The sequence below is a fragment of the Melitaea cinxia genome, chromosome 20 (genome assembly GCF_905220565.1).
Source record: "Melitaea cinxia chromosome 20, ilMelCinx1.1, whole genome shotgun sequence".
Lineage (NCBI taxonomy): Eukaryota > Metazoa > Arthropoda > Insecta > Lepidoptera > Nymphalidae > Melitaea > Melitaea cinxia.
This window is the reverse complement of record NC_059413.1, coordinates 5,462,209-5,475,695: the sequence shown is the minus strand read 5'-3', so window position 1 is coordinate 5,475,695 and position 13,487 is coordinate 5,462,209.

Sequence of the window (13,487 nt, the reverse complement as noted above, 5' to 3'; positions counted from 1 at the left end):
TCCGACGTTTGTGTTCCGACGTATGGAAAATTACTAGAATAGTTCTGGCGCTTTAAGAATCTGAGCAAAATATAGAAAACTGTGGACAAATTTCAATTCTATCAACAATGTCGAAAGTATTTGAAACACTAGTACGCAATGAGGTCTATCCAAAGCCGTTTGGTGATATATTGAACCAGCATGATGGCTTTGTTCAAAAATAATCAAAAGTTACCAAATTCGCTTATACCTCACATCTGTTTCACGTCTGATCCTTCTCCTACATTGGGAAAGAGGCCTGTAGTGGGATATTACAGGCTGAATCGTAAACGGATGGAAAAAAGGAAAAGTGGCAGAAAACTATTTTTTTTCTTCTTAATTTTATTTTTAAAAATGCCATATTTTCATGGTGTCGAAACCAGCTAGTTTCAAACAATCATCATTACAGCCTATACAGTCCACTGCTGGACATAGGCTTCCACAAGTTTACGCCAAAAACAACGTGAACTCATGTGTCCTGCCCATAGTCACCACGCTGGGCAGGCGGGTTGGTGACCAAAGGCTGGCTTTGTCGCACCGAAGACGCTGCTGCCCATCTTCGGCCTGTGTACTTCAAAGCCAGCAGTTGGATGGTTATCCTGCCACCGTTCGGCTTTTTAAGTTCCAAAGTGGTAGCGGAACTGTGTTATCCCTTAGTCGCCTCTTACGACACCCACGGGAAGAGAGGGAGTGGCTATATTCTTTAGTACCGTAGCCACACAGTACAAACAAGTTCAAACAATAAAACCAATATTTTTTTTGCAACTTTTTACAAGAAAATACAAAAAAAGGCTTTTTTTAACGACAACCATCGTCGATATTGAATTTTTAAGTTGTTGAAATAAGAATATTGAGACTAATTCATACTTCTGAATAAAGAATATTGATACTTTTGTGGATAATTTACATAGTCTGTTAGTAATGTTAAAAGTGCTTGACATTATTGCTCTGAAACACATAATGTAACATGTAATTTTATACAGAAACGTATACGCCCGACCCAACATTCCATGTAAAAATTCCACCGGCGTATAAAGACTAAACTGGTAGGTAACCGCAAAGGGTATACTGGGGTAAACGGTGCCTTCAATGAAAAATCTAATATCACTCAAGTTGGGTGAAACTCAACAATTGCGCCTCATGAATTTTAACGAGACATTTTCTTTGCGACGCCCAAAGTGATACGGGTGCTTAATCTCCCACCTGAGGAGGTCGGAATATAGAAGATTATAGTTAAAAAGCAATTTTGTTCATTGAATATTTTAAAATAGGATATGCAGCTTTTATGATAACGAGTAAAATACTCGTAAGCACAAATATTTGGAGATCTTGGGTAGACCTATTGGAAAGCAGTGAACTGTGATAGGCTGGAGCGAAAGTAACTTTTAGGACCTTGCTGTGTTTGTTATGATTTCGGGTCACGCGCTGAGTTTGAGTGTAAATTACGTATTATTTGTATATCTATATCCCTTTATTCTATAGCACGTATAATTATGACATAAGTACGGTTCTTGTAAACTCAAAACACTTACTCTATGCTGACGACAAAAAGTATACATGAGCGTACGCACGGTCGATGACTGTAAGCGGTTACAACATGATCTTAACAACCTATTTGATTATTATACAAAACACAATATAAATGTTAGTATACAGAAATGTCAATGTATTAGTTTTACTCGTAAAAATAACCCCATTGTTTTTAAATATAATTTTAATGGCGTTGAAATTGGTAGAACAAAGATGGTCCGTGATTTAGGTGTATATTTTGATAGCAAAATGTTAATGTTTTCTCATATTGATACAATTAGATCCAAAGCACTAAGAAATCTTGGTTTTGTCATACGAACCTATAGTCCCTTTAAAGATCTTCTTAGCTTCAAAATAGTTTATTATGCATACGTTAGAAGCATCTTAGAATGCGCTGCTCCTATATGGTCTCCAAGGTATGATGTTTATATAAAACGCATTGAAAGTGTACAAAAGAAATTTGTTCATCACCTTTAATTTAAGTGTAAAAAAAGCCAATATAAGTGATGAATACGTAGATATCTGCCGAGCTTATAACCTTCTGAAGTTAACGGAACGCAGGAAGGTATTAGACATGGGACTATTGTTTGATATATTTCGTGGCTGCATCAACTGCCCGGAGCTTGTTGAACGCATTACACTAAACAGTCCTTCACGGCGCACAAGACACACTGCCTTATTTTATGTCCCGAACTGCTCCACCAACTATGCACAGAATTCTATACTTAGAAGATTACCTAACTCATACAATTTGAAATTTCAAGACGTAGATATTTTCAATGGTTCTAAAAATATTTTTCAAAACAAAATAAAACAACAGTTCTTTAAAAAAATAATCAAAACAACAACTGAATATATATAATTTATATATATTTTATAAATATTTATATAATGTTCACTATTATTATTATTATTATATATGTTATATTTCCTTCCATATGGAGTTAATTGTTTTTAAATTATACTTCCCAGGGGTATTTATAGGTTTAATATGAAAATAAGTTTTTTTTTGTGTTTTTTCTTTTATTTTATTTTTTCACGTTTGTTAATTTAAATTTTAAACGGATGGATGGTCGTAATTGGCCTTTTTGTTTATTTATTTATTTATATTTATTATATATTATATAAGAAAACCAACAGCGTTTCAGTTAATACATACTATAACCAAATTACAAAAAAAAAAATAAGGCCAATAACAGGTTTCCCTTTATAATATTTATAAGTATAATTACATTGTTGCATTTGGACCGATGGGATGGCGCGCTTACAATAGTCACAGCTATGGATCAATTTTTTATTATTGTTCAATAAATTTATACGAGTATTATATTTAAAGTACAGCGTGTTTGTCGATGTTTCAATATGTATAATATATAATAATGTTTTTTATAATATAATAAAAAGTTATTTTAATATCATTATATTTATTATAATCATTAGATAATTAAATAGGTATTAGGCAGACATATTATGTGTGTCATCACATAGTGTGTTGTGTGGATTAGGAATTGACGCCCTAGCCCTACGATGTCAATATCTTGGGATCGGTACATGACCACTAGGGAGCTTTAGCTTGCTATAATGGTTATTATCTCGATAGCTAAAGATTCAAAAATATTTAGCGAGGGTCGCGCACATTTATTTATTTTTAGTTTTTAGTTTTAAGATTAGTTTATTTCTAAAATTAGCTTTAGAGAATGCAAATAAATCTATGTCTTCGAATGATTCATTAAAGATATGTGGTAATCTAGTCAGTGCAGAATTGGCAGAGTATTTTCTGCTACTACAAGGGCGTATGACGCGTACGACGTTTAGGTGCACAATATGACAGTGTACTTACTAGCTCCGGGCAATCCACGTGTCCATTCGCTATATCATACAAAAAACATATATCCAAGACACTGCGGCGTTCCTCGAGGGATAATATGTTATTTCGGTGGCAATCTTCAATGTAAGATTTGGAGAACTGTTAACTGCGATAGAGAATGTGTTTTAAAAACCTTTTTTGGACCCCTTCAAGTCGGTCGGGTCGGTAAATATTATACATTGATGACCAGATAGGACTTGCATATTCGAGAACACTGCGAACGTACGCGAAGTATACAGTTTTGATGGCCTCAATATCAGTAAAATATTTACAAATCCGAATTACAAAACCCAAACTCCTAAATGCTTTCTGCGTGATCAAAAGATTATGATTAGAAAATGACATTTTGTCATCAAAATATACACCAAGGTCCCGAACGATGTTGACTCTTGCTATCGTATTGCCATCACATTCATAAGAAAACTTAATGGGATGTCTCCTACGTGTGAATGTTATACATTGACATTTTTTAACGTTGACACTTATTTTGTTTCGAGCATAGAACGCATAAAGGGAGTCAAGGTCGGACTGCAACAAGTTACAATCTTCAAGGTTTTTTATTTTTAAGTATACTTTTTTATCGTCCGCATACATTACGTGATTAGCATGCTTGAAACAGGTTTTGATGTCATATAAGTACGAATTGTAGAGAAGTGGCCCCAAGTGGGAGCCCTGTGTTACGCCAGTAGGTACGCTCACGTAGTTAGATCTATAGCCACCTACGACTACTGCTTGGGACCTATTTGTTAAATAAGATTTTATCCATCTCAACAGATCTCCGTGAATTCCCAATTGTTGAAGTTTACTTAAGAGTATTAAGTGGTCAACACGGTCGAAAGCCTTCTCGAAGTCTGTGTATATAACATCAACCTGACCACCATGCTCCATATTAGATAATATATAGTCGGAAAAGTATGCGAGGTTAGTGATTGTAGAGCGATTATTAAGGAATCCGTGTTGTTCATTCGGTAAACTCTTGATAATAACAGGGTAAATTGCATCGTAGACGCATTTTTCCAGTATTTTACCAAGTGTGTTAAGAATAGATATACCTCTGTAATTTTCGATTTTAGTTTTAGAATCTTTTTTATGAATAGGTACTATGTGTGCTTTTTTCCATATAGTAGGAAATACTCCTTCTTTAAGAGACATATTAAAAATTAAAGTGATTGGACTCGACAAGTACTTAGCACAGTTACGCCAAAATAGTGGTGGTATTCCGTCACTACCGGCCCCCTTATTCTTATTCTTTTTTATTATATTTCATTCTTGTTTGTTTTATAATTTTTTCTGTGCTGTGTACCATCCCATGAGTTTACTGCAAAAAATGTATCAAAGTCAGCCGGGTTTATCAAAAACACAGGAATAAGTTGCCTACTTAAAAAAAGACAATTGTGCATGTATTTTGATCGTATTTATATTTGTAAAGGTCGAATTTAACACGAGATTTCTTATGTAACTTTAAATTGAAAGCACAATTTTAATTGCTTATTATACAATGACGCAAGTTAAATTGCTAATCATACAAATAATTCTCATAGTTTAAATAATTTCATTTATATACGTTGAATGGCTCCGTACTGATTAGAGAAACTACTCCATGAATAGTTAACTAATAATTTATTTACTTCGTGTGGGTAGTCTTATGTATAGGTATTACAGCCGCTCTGGTTTACTAATATGTACATTAAACTCCGATCCTTCTCCTACGTGGGAAAGGAGGCCCAGCAGTGGTATTTTATAGGCTGAACAAAGTCATCATTTGTTTCTGATCTTGGTGTAGTTCTTCGTGGGTCTTCCCTTCATCCCTTGGAGAGAACGTAAAACTTTCGTCCCCTTTTGTTATCTTAGACCTATTTTAGTCAATTAATAGCGATCGATACACATAGTAAGGAAGTTAGCGGGGTCATAATGTATTAAGCTTCCTTCTTATATATGAGACAAAGAGCCAATAGCGCAACTTAAAAAAATCTTTTCTTCCACTCTATGGTTGTAAATACTGAAACTCTGGCTTTAGTTAAGTGATATTTAGGATATAATCAATTAAATACCAAGGGAAAAAGAGATTCATAATAAGGATAAAAGCAAGATAGGTACATTTATAATTCCACGTAAACAAAGTCACGGTAAATCATAAATTTTTAATGTATTTATCAACACTGTGTTTGTACAGGTTAATACAAAACTGAAATTACTTTTGTTGATTTAATACACGATTTTAAAAAGAAACTTATTTTTATGTTTCGTCACAGTTTTCCTTATTTATCTTAATACAAACTTTGAAATTACCCTCTACCCGAAATGTTTTCAAATAAATCTTCTTTCTTCGCAAACATCTTATCATTTTCGTCAAATGTTTGTTTTAATTTGAATTTTATTTTTTATGCTTCTGAAATATTTTTATTACTCAATTTTTTTTAAATATCCTGATTGGGGCCTTTTAAATTTATTTTCTTTTGAACGAGGTTGACTTGGTCATTTGTTTGTACAGAGTAATGAATCTGAAGCTATTATAAAGAATAATACATGACATAACTTTATAGAGACTATTAAATATTAGATCATGATGAATTTGCAAGAAAGCTTCAACATTTCTTCGTCAAGGTCACACTACACTGTCACGGTTACGTCTAGGGGTGTGGAACTTCGACCATAACACTCAACGAAATCGGAATTACTCGTAGCTAATTGTTTCTTTCTAAAAGTCGATTTGCAATATTTATTAGTTGATGTTGTGTTTCAGTTTAATTGAAATCGTTTTAATAACTTAAAACTTAAACGTTTTTGTTGTATTGTATAATTATGCTGTGTATATGACGTCTTGTACTATGTGTATAATAAATTGCACTGTGTGCCTGTTATTTGTTACAAATGTTACCTTTAGAGTTTGTAAGAAATCATTATCAGAGATAAGACCTCCTTTGCACGCCTTTGCACTTTATTCAGTATGTTTTTTTTCCGTTTCTTTTTAATGTACTTGATAGCGTGCAAAAAATATATATTAATGTTACAAATAAGTTAATTTTAAAACATTAAGTTTAAAGTAAGTTTTAATAAGCTTGATAGTTACAAACAGTGTTGAAATAAGTTTTACGCCGTTACATAATGTTGTAACTTTTATTTTGTACTTATTGTAAAAACCATCTGAAAACTTAATAATGTAAATAATTATAGTAAAATGTGATTAATGCATAAATATGCAAACGTAAAAAAACTCTTGTGTTTATGTTTATTATACGTGAAATCTTTATTTGTAACACAATTTATCAATAATTAATTTTAATTATTTCTAGCTTATACGCGCCCACTTTGCTAGATGTCAAACTTCTTTACTCTTGACGATATTACACGAATGAATTACATTCTTAATCACAAAGTTATTCCTTCCTTTAACCAGATTATTATTATTACTTTATAAACATAAACACTAACATATAACACTACATGCAATTCTATCACGTGTTGTGTTTTTTCTAGAAATATCGCAAGTTCATTGTCGACCCTACCCCCGACCGTCCTAAGGCTACGGCTTCCTTACTCGCCACAGGAACACAATGCTGTTTGAGAGCAGAAATTGTTCTGTGATCACCTGTTAGGTTAAGGTCCTTTCCAGTTTTCTCAGTAGTTTATATTTGATCACGATATTTCCTGCTGTCCCCTATTTCAATAAAAGGCGTATTGTATTATGGACTTTGATATACATCTGATATCAGACTAATATTTTTTTACTTCATTGTTTACGAAGCGGATAAAGCGGAAATAAAATATAACCAGATACTTAGTAATAGCATAGACGTCTACAGTTGAAATATTTTTAAAATCCGTTCATAATGAATCTCCTATAAACTTCCAAAGATAAGGCAAAAAGTTTAACCTCTGTATCACAATAGTTCTAAATTCGAAATAAATAGAATAAATTCTGTTGTTAAGTTTTTTTTTTGTTTTTTTTTTTAATGTGTTATTCAGTTTGCCTACAGTTTGTTTTTATCCTTATATAAATATGGTTATAAACGTTTTTATTACTTATGTATACTTTATATAAATTTATTCTAATATATTTTTTTATTTATATTATCAATTTATTTTAAGTCATGACATTTTAGTTTAACTGAGGTAGGGCACAGCAGGAATTTCCTGCTCAAAATATGGAGCAGCCCGACTGGGGTAGTACCTCGACCTTACAGAAGACCACAGCAAAATAATACTGTTTTCAAGCAGTATTGTGTTCCTGTTGGTGAGTATGGTGACCAGAGCTCCTGGGGGGATTGGGGATTGGGTCGGCAACGCGCTTGCGATGCTTCTGGTGTTGCAGGTGTCTATAAGCTACGGCAATCGCTTACCATCAGGTGAGTCGTACGCTTGTTTGCCGACCTAGTGACATAAAAAAAAGGAGCACATTTTTATTTCGTTTTTGTACCTACGTTTGTAATACACTTAAAATGTTTTAGCAAAACCATTCATCACTAAAATTGAAATCATCGTTTGGTCAAATTATAGTAACAAATTGTAAAACAAAATTATATGCCATGACTATCTGTCTCTTCGTGATGAACTCAAAAGTAACTGAACGGTTTAAACTTATAGACAAAGTGCGTAATGGATACGATGATAATAAACTTATTAAAATACGGCAAATATGCTAAAACGATAGGAATTTATCGAGTCACCTGAGAGGTTCCATTAAAAACGCTGCCTAACTCTTAGAGTTATAAAAAAATGCATGGTGAAATTATTGTTATAATTCTCTTACGGAGTCAATTATGACATGTGGAATAACTAGTTACGAACAAAAAGACGAGAATCACAATCAATACAAAAATGTATCGATTCTTAAAATTTTAAAACTGTAATATTATAAATAAATAAATAATAAATATCTAGAGTCTACACACGGTCGTCTGTTTCTAAAGTAAGCAACTTAATGCTCGTGTTATAGTAACAGCCGACTGGTATATAGCTACATTTTTTTTTCGATAAACACACCTATAAATAATACATATATAAATAAATATTTATATTATACCCAGACTCGGGGTGGGAATCGAACCCACAACCCTCGGAGCAGAAAGCAGGGTTACTACAAACTGCGCCACCGGGTTAGTCATTCTAGTAGTCATAGTTTATTATTCTTTGTTAACTTATTATATTCTTTATTAATTTATTATATTCCTAATTAACTTATTATGCCTATGAAATCACAAGCAGGAAAACTTGTTATTAAAATAACCTAATTAAATTAAAATAAATTAATTAATTGATATGCGGAACATAATTTAGTCTTTACAATTGTGTTCGCCCTTAAACGAAACAAAAAAACCGAATTCAATTACATCGACGACTAATAACAAAGTGAGTAGACGATAAAATAATCAAGTAAATATGCCTTATTAGAGGTAACTCAAATAGATCTCCATTAAATTTAAATGACAAACACCAGCTTTTGATTAAAAAAGAAACAGTAAAATCGCCACCCCCCAGACAAAAGTTCTGAGGGCAACACAAATAAAAAAACAGTCGAGTTGAGCACCTCCATTTATGATGTCGAAAAAAAATTTATTATACCAGCTCGAACCTAATATATAAAATAACTAGAAGCCCGACCCGGCTTCGTACGGGTTTTAACAAAAATTTAACAAAAATTTCAAAATTAAATGATTTCATATACATAAACCCTTATATTACCGTCACGTTACTAAAAAAACTACTACTACTGTACTGTGTGGCTACGGTACTAAAGAATATAGCCACCCCTCTCTTCCCGTGGGTGTCGTAAGAGGCGACTAAGGGATAACACAGTTCCGCTACCACCTTGGAACTTAAAAGCCGACCGATGGCGGGATAACCATCCAACTGCTGGCTTTGAAATGCACAGGCCGAAGACGGGCAGCAGCGTCTTCGGTGCGACAAAGCCAATACTGCGGTCACCAACCCGCCTGCCCAGCGTGGTGACAATGGGCAAAACACATGATTTCACGTTATTTTTGGCGTGAACTTGTGGAGGCCTATGTCTAGCAGTGGACTGTATAGGCTGTAATGATGATGATGATGATACTAAAAAAATGATTTCATATACATTAAACCCTTATATTTTCATCACGTTACTAAAAAAAAAATTATTAAGATACGGCCCGAAGCCCAGCGACGCCTAAATTGCATAAGGCTAGCCAGGTGAGCGACGACGAAGCAACTTTTACTAACATTTTTAAAGTCGTGATATCTTTCGAATGGAATGTTGAAAAATTGAATAATTCAAAAAATTATATAAAGACTAGCTGACTCGGCAAACGTTGTCTTGCCGCTAAACGCTATTTAAAAATAGGGGTTGGTGGTAGAAGGGTGAAAATTTGAGTTGTATGTATTTTTCAACGCCAAATCATAATAAAATAAAAAATAAAAAAATAATCTAAAAATTAAAAAAAAATTTTGGGGTGGACTACCCTTAACATTTAGAGGGATAAAAAATAGATGTTGTTCGATTCTCAGACCTACCCAATATGCACACAAAATTTAATGAGAATCGGTCAAGCCGTTTCGGAGGAGTTTAACTACAACACCGCGACACGAGAAATTTACATATTAGATATTAAAGCAATTTTGAATATGAATAATTTATTTTGGTAAGGATTAATACCAAGATACAAACAAAGAGCATTTTCTAGCGGCGGCATTTTAATTAAATTTTTATAATTGTGTTTGCAGGCGAACGAAGAAAACCGACTTCAATTATATCGACAAGTTAGGTAGATGAAAAAATAGTCAAGTAAAATTGCATTATCAAAGATTACTCCAAAAGTTGTAATCAGATCTCGATGAAATTTAAATGTGACCAGATGATAAACATCGGCTTTCGATTAAATTCTTTTTCAGTTAAAGCTGTTCAACTTTGGAACGCTCTAACTCTTCCTATAAAACAAGCCCAATCCCTGTCTTGCTTTAAAAATACCTCAAGGCGCACTATTTGTCACTTGTACGTCATAATTGTTTTTTTTTTATCTCTGCATAACATAATGTAGGAGTATTGCTTTACTTGTATTTTGTATTCTATGCTTTTATCCATATTAAATGTATTTCGTTTATATGTAGGTATAGTATTTTTATGCGTATGTTTATATATGTGTATATATGTGTATATATGCGTGTGTATATATATGTATTTTTATGTATGTATCTATGTATGTATGTATGTATTGTGCTCTATATGTATGTGTATTTGTACTCGATAGTTGATATTGTTCTAGGTGACACTAATTGTCACTTCTCTGTGTACACTTCCCTACCGCTTTCACTACGCTGTGTCCTATATGCCTAAAGGTTGTCTGGAAGAGATCGCTACTCTAGCGATAAGACCGCCTTTGTACACTGTTTTTTTATTTGTAATATGTTATTGTGTTGATTGTTGTTGTGTACAATAAAGAGTAACTATCTATCTATCTAAATTAAAAATCATTAAAATCGGTACACACAGTAAAAAGTTATGCGGATTTTCGAGAGTTTCCCTCGATTTCTCTGGGATCCTATCATCAGATCCTGGTCTCCTTATCATGGTACCAAACTAGTGATATCTCCTTTCTAACGAAAAAATAATTATCAAAATCGGTTCATAAACGACGGAGTTATCCCCGAACATATATAAAAAAAATATATATACGGTCGAATTGAATAACCTCCTCCTTTTTTGAAGTCGGTTAAAAATCAAAGAACACTTCTTGTGGGCTGTGGCATAACTATAATAGATACTAGCGACCCGGCCCGGCTTCACACGGGCGAAATGCTGATAATAATAATATACTACAGAATGTCTTTATATACAACGTTCACAGCTTTCACTGTCGTTAGACAATACAAACATGTTTTCTTTAGAGATTACTCTTAAATTGATAAATTATGGTTTTAGTCTAATCCTATCCAACCAAATGTACTTACTATAAAAGAAGATTAAAAATTAATCTTAATACCTAAAATTAAATCTAAAATACGAACATACAATTTCGAAAATTTGTCGCGCTGGCCTGTACCGCCGCAAGCGTTATGTCTCTGCATTTTAAATCTTTAATATCTTCGAAAATATTCATTTAAATTACATGCTGTAGAGGTTCGTATATTAATCTATACTAAATGCACAATTATTAATGGTACTTTATTGGAATATTAATGCTGTATTGGTTAAAATAGCTTCGTAAATAAGCCATTATTTCTCGTAAAATTAAAGGATCGCTTCAGCCTGTAATATCCCACTACTGGGCATAGGCCACTTTCCCCATGTAGGAGAAGGATCAGAGCTTAAATCCACCACGCTGCTCCAATGCGGATTGGCATAAAAAGTAAAGGATAAAAAATGGTTATTGTGGGTTACCCCTAGGGACACGAAAAAAGTATCGATACTTTGTGGTATCGAGTACATTACCATTCGATACCGATACTTTTGTACTCGATACTTTGCATTCGATACTTTTACTCAATGAGTAATTTTTGGCAGGTATCGTTTCGAAAGTTTTAAATGAATACTATTACCTTTTTTTTGGTTGACTGAAATTTCTACGATAATTTGAAGCGACGACCTTTTTCTTTGGAAGATCAATACGTCTAGGTATCGAGTACTTTTGTGTTTGTGCTCGATACCTAGAATTATCGATACTTTTGTTTCAATACTACTCATGAGTACAGTATCGATACTTTGTATTCGATACCGTGTCCCTAGTTACCCCTAAGAGATAGAAATATACCATTGCGGACTTTTTTGTAGACCTTTTTAAGGCGTACAATACTGTGGTACATTATTTTCATCTATCTCGTAGGGTTCAGCCAGCGTTTGCAATGTAAGCATAAAAAAATGTGTCATCCGGGAAACTGTAGCTTCCCAACAGTGAAAGTATTTTTTTAAATTGGTTGAGTAGTTTCGAAGCCTCTTCAATGCAAACAAACAAACAACCGAATCTATACTTTTATAATATTATTTATATAATTATTAGCGTAGATTAAAAAATCACGTGTATTTTTAACTGACTTCCAAAAAAGAGGAGGTTCTTAATTTAACTGTATTTTTTTATGTATGTTACTTCAGTACTTTTGACTGGGTGGACCGATTTCGACACTTTTTAATCGAAAGGTAATGAGCGTCATCTGGTCCCATTTTTTTTTTTATAAGTGTTTGTTCAACGATTTTGTGATTTATTTCCGTACCCTTCCCCTTCGAGCCTTATGTAATTAGTGGACGACCCTCCATGCTAAATTTCCCTATTTTTGTATTTTCTAAGGTCTATTTATTATTAATATGTACCTAAAATAGAACGTAGGTAGTTACAGTTAAATAGCTTTACATTTATGAAATAATTTTACCATATTAATAATACACATTTTAAAAAAAATCTAAGTTAAAGATTAGAAAGTAATACTTACTAAAATCCTTCACTTTAAAGTGATTCTGCTTTTGTACCCAGTCCCGTAGGATACTGATCGATTCCTTCATTTGTCCAGGTTTCTCCAAATTGTACTGCCTTCGGATGTAATCCAAAGTATCGGGTTTAAATTCTAAAATCTGATCTTCTGGTATGAAATCCATCTTTACTGATACGTAACCGTTCACTGCAACGGCTCACGTGTTACTCAACGAAGAATTATATAAGTAGAAGTATATAAAATTTAACATGAAACCTGTTTATAGAAGTTTCACAACTTTTGTCTTCATTTAGTTGGCAAACTGTTCCTTTCTTTCTCATAGAGTTTGACTTTTATAATTTAGGTAATTTTATGTTAAGGTACACAACTAAATAAAGCATGTATACATATGCGTCTTTGTAATACACCAATATCTGATACATAATTATTGAACAAAAAAAAACAATTTTTAACCGACTTAAAAAGGAGGAGGTTGCTCAAATCGATCGTATATATCTTATATATATATATTTTTTAATGTATGTTTGGGGATAAATTCGTCGTTTATGAACCGATTTTGATTATTTTTTTTTTGTTGGAAACGAGATATTCCTAGTTTGGTACCATGATAAGGAAATCAGGATCTGATGATGGGATCCCAGAGAAATCGAGGGAAACTCTCGAAAATCCGCATAAC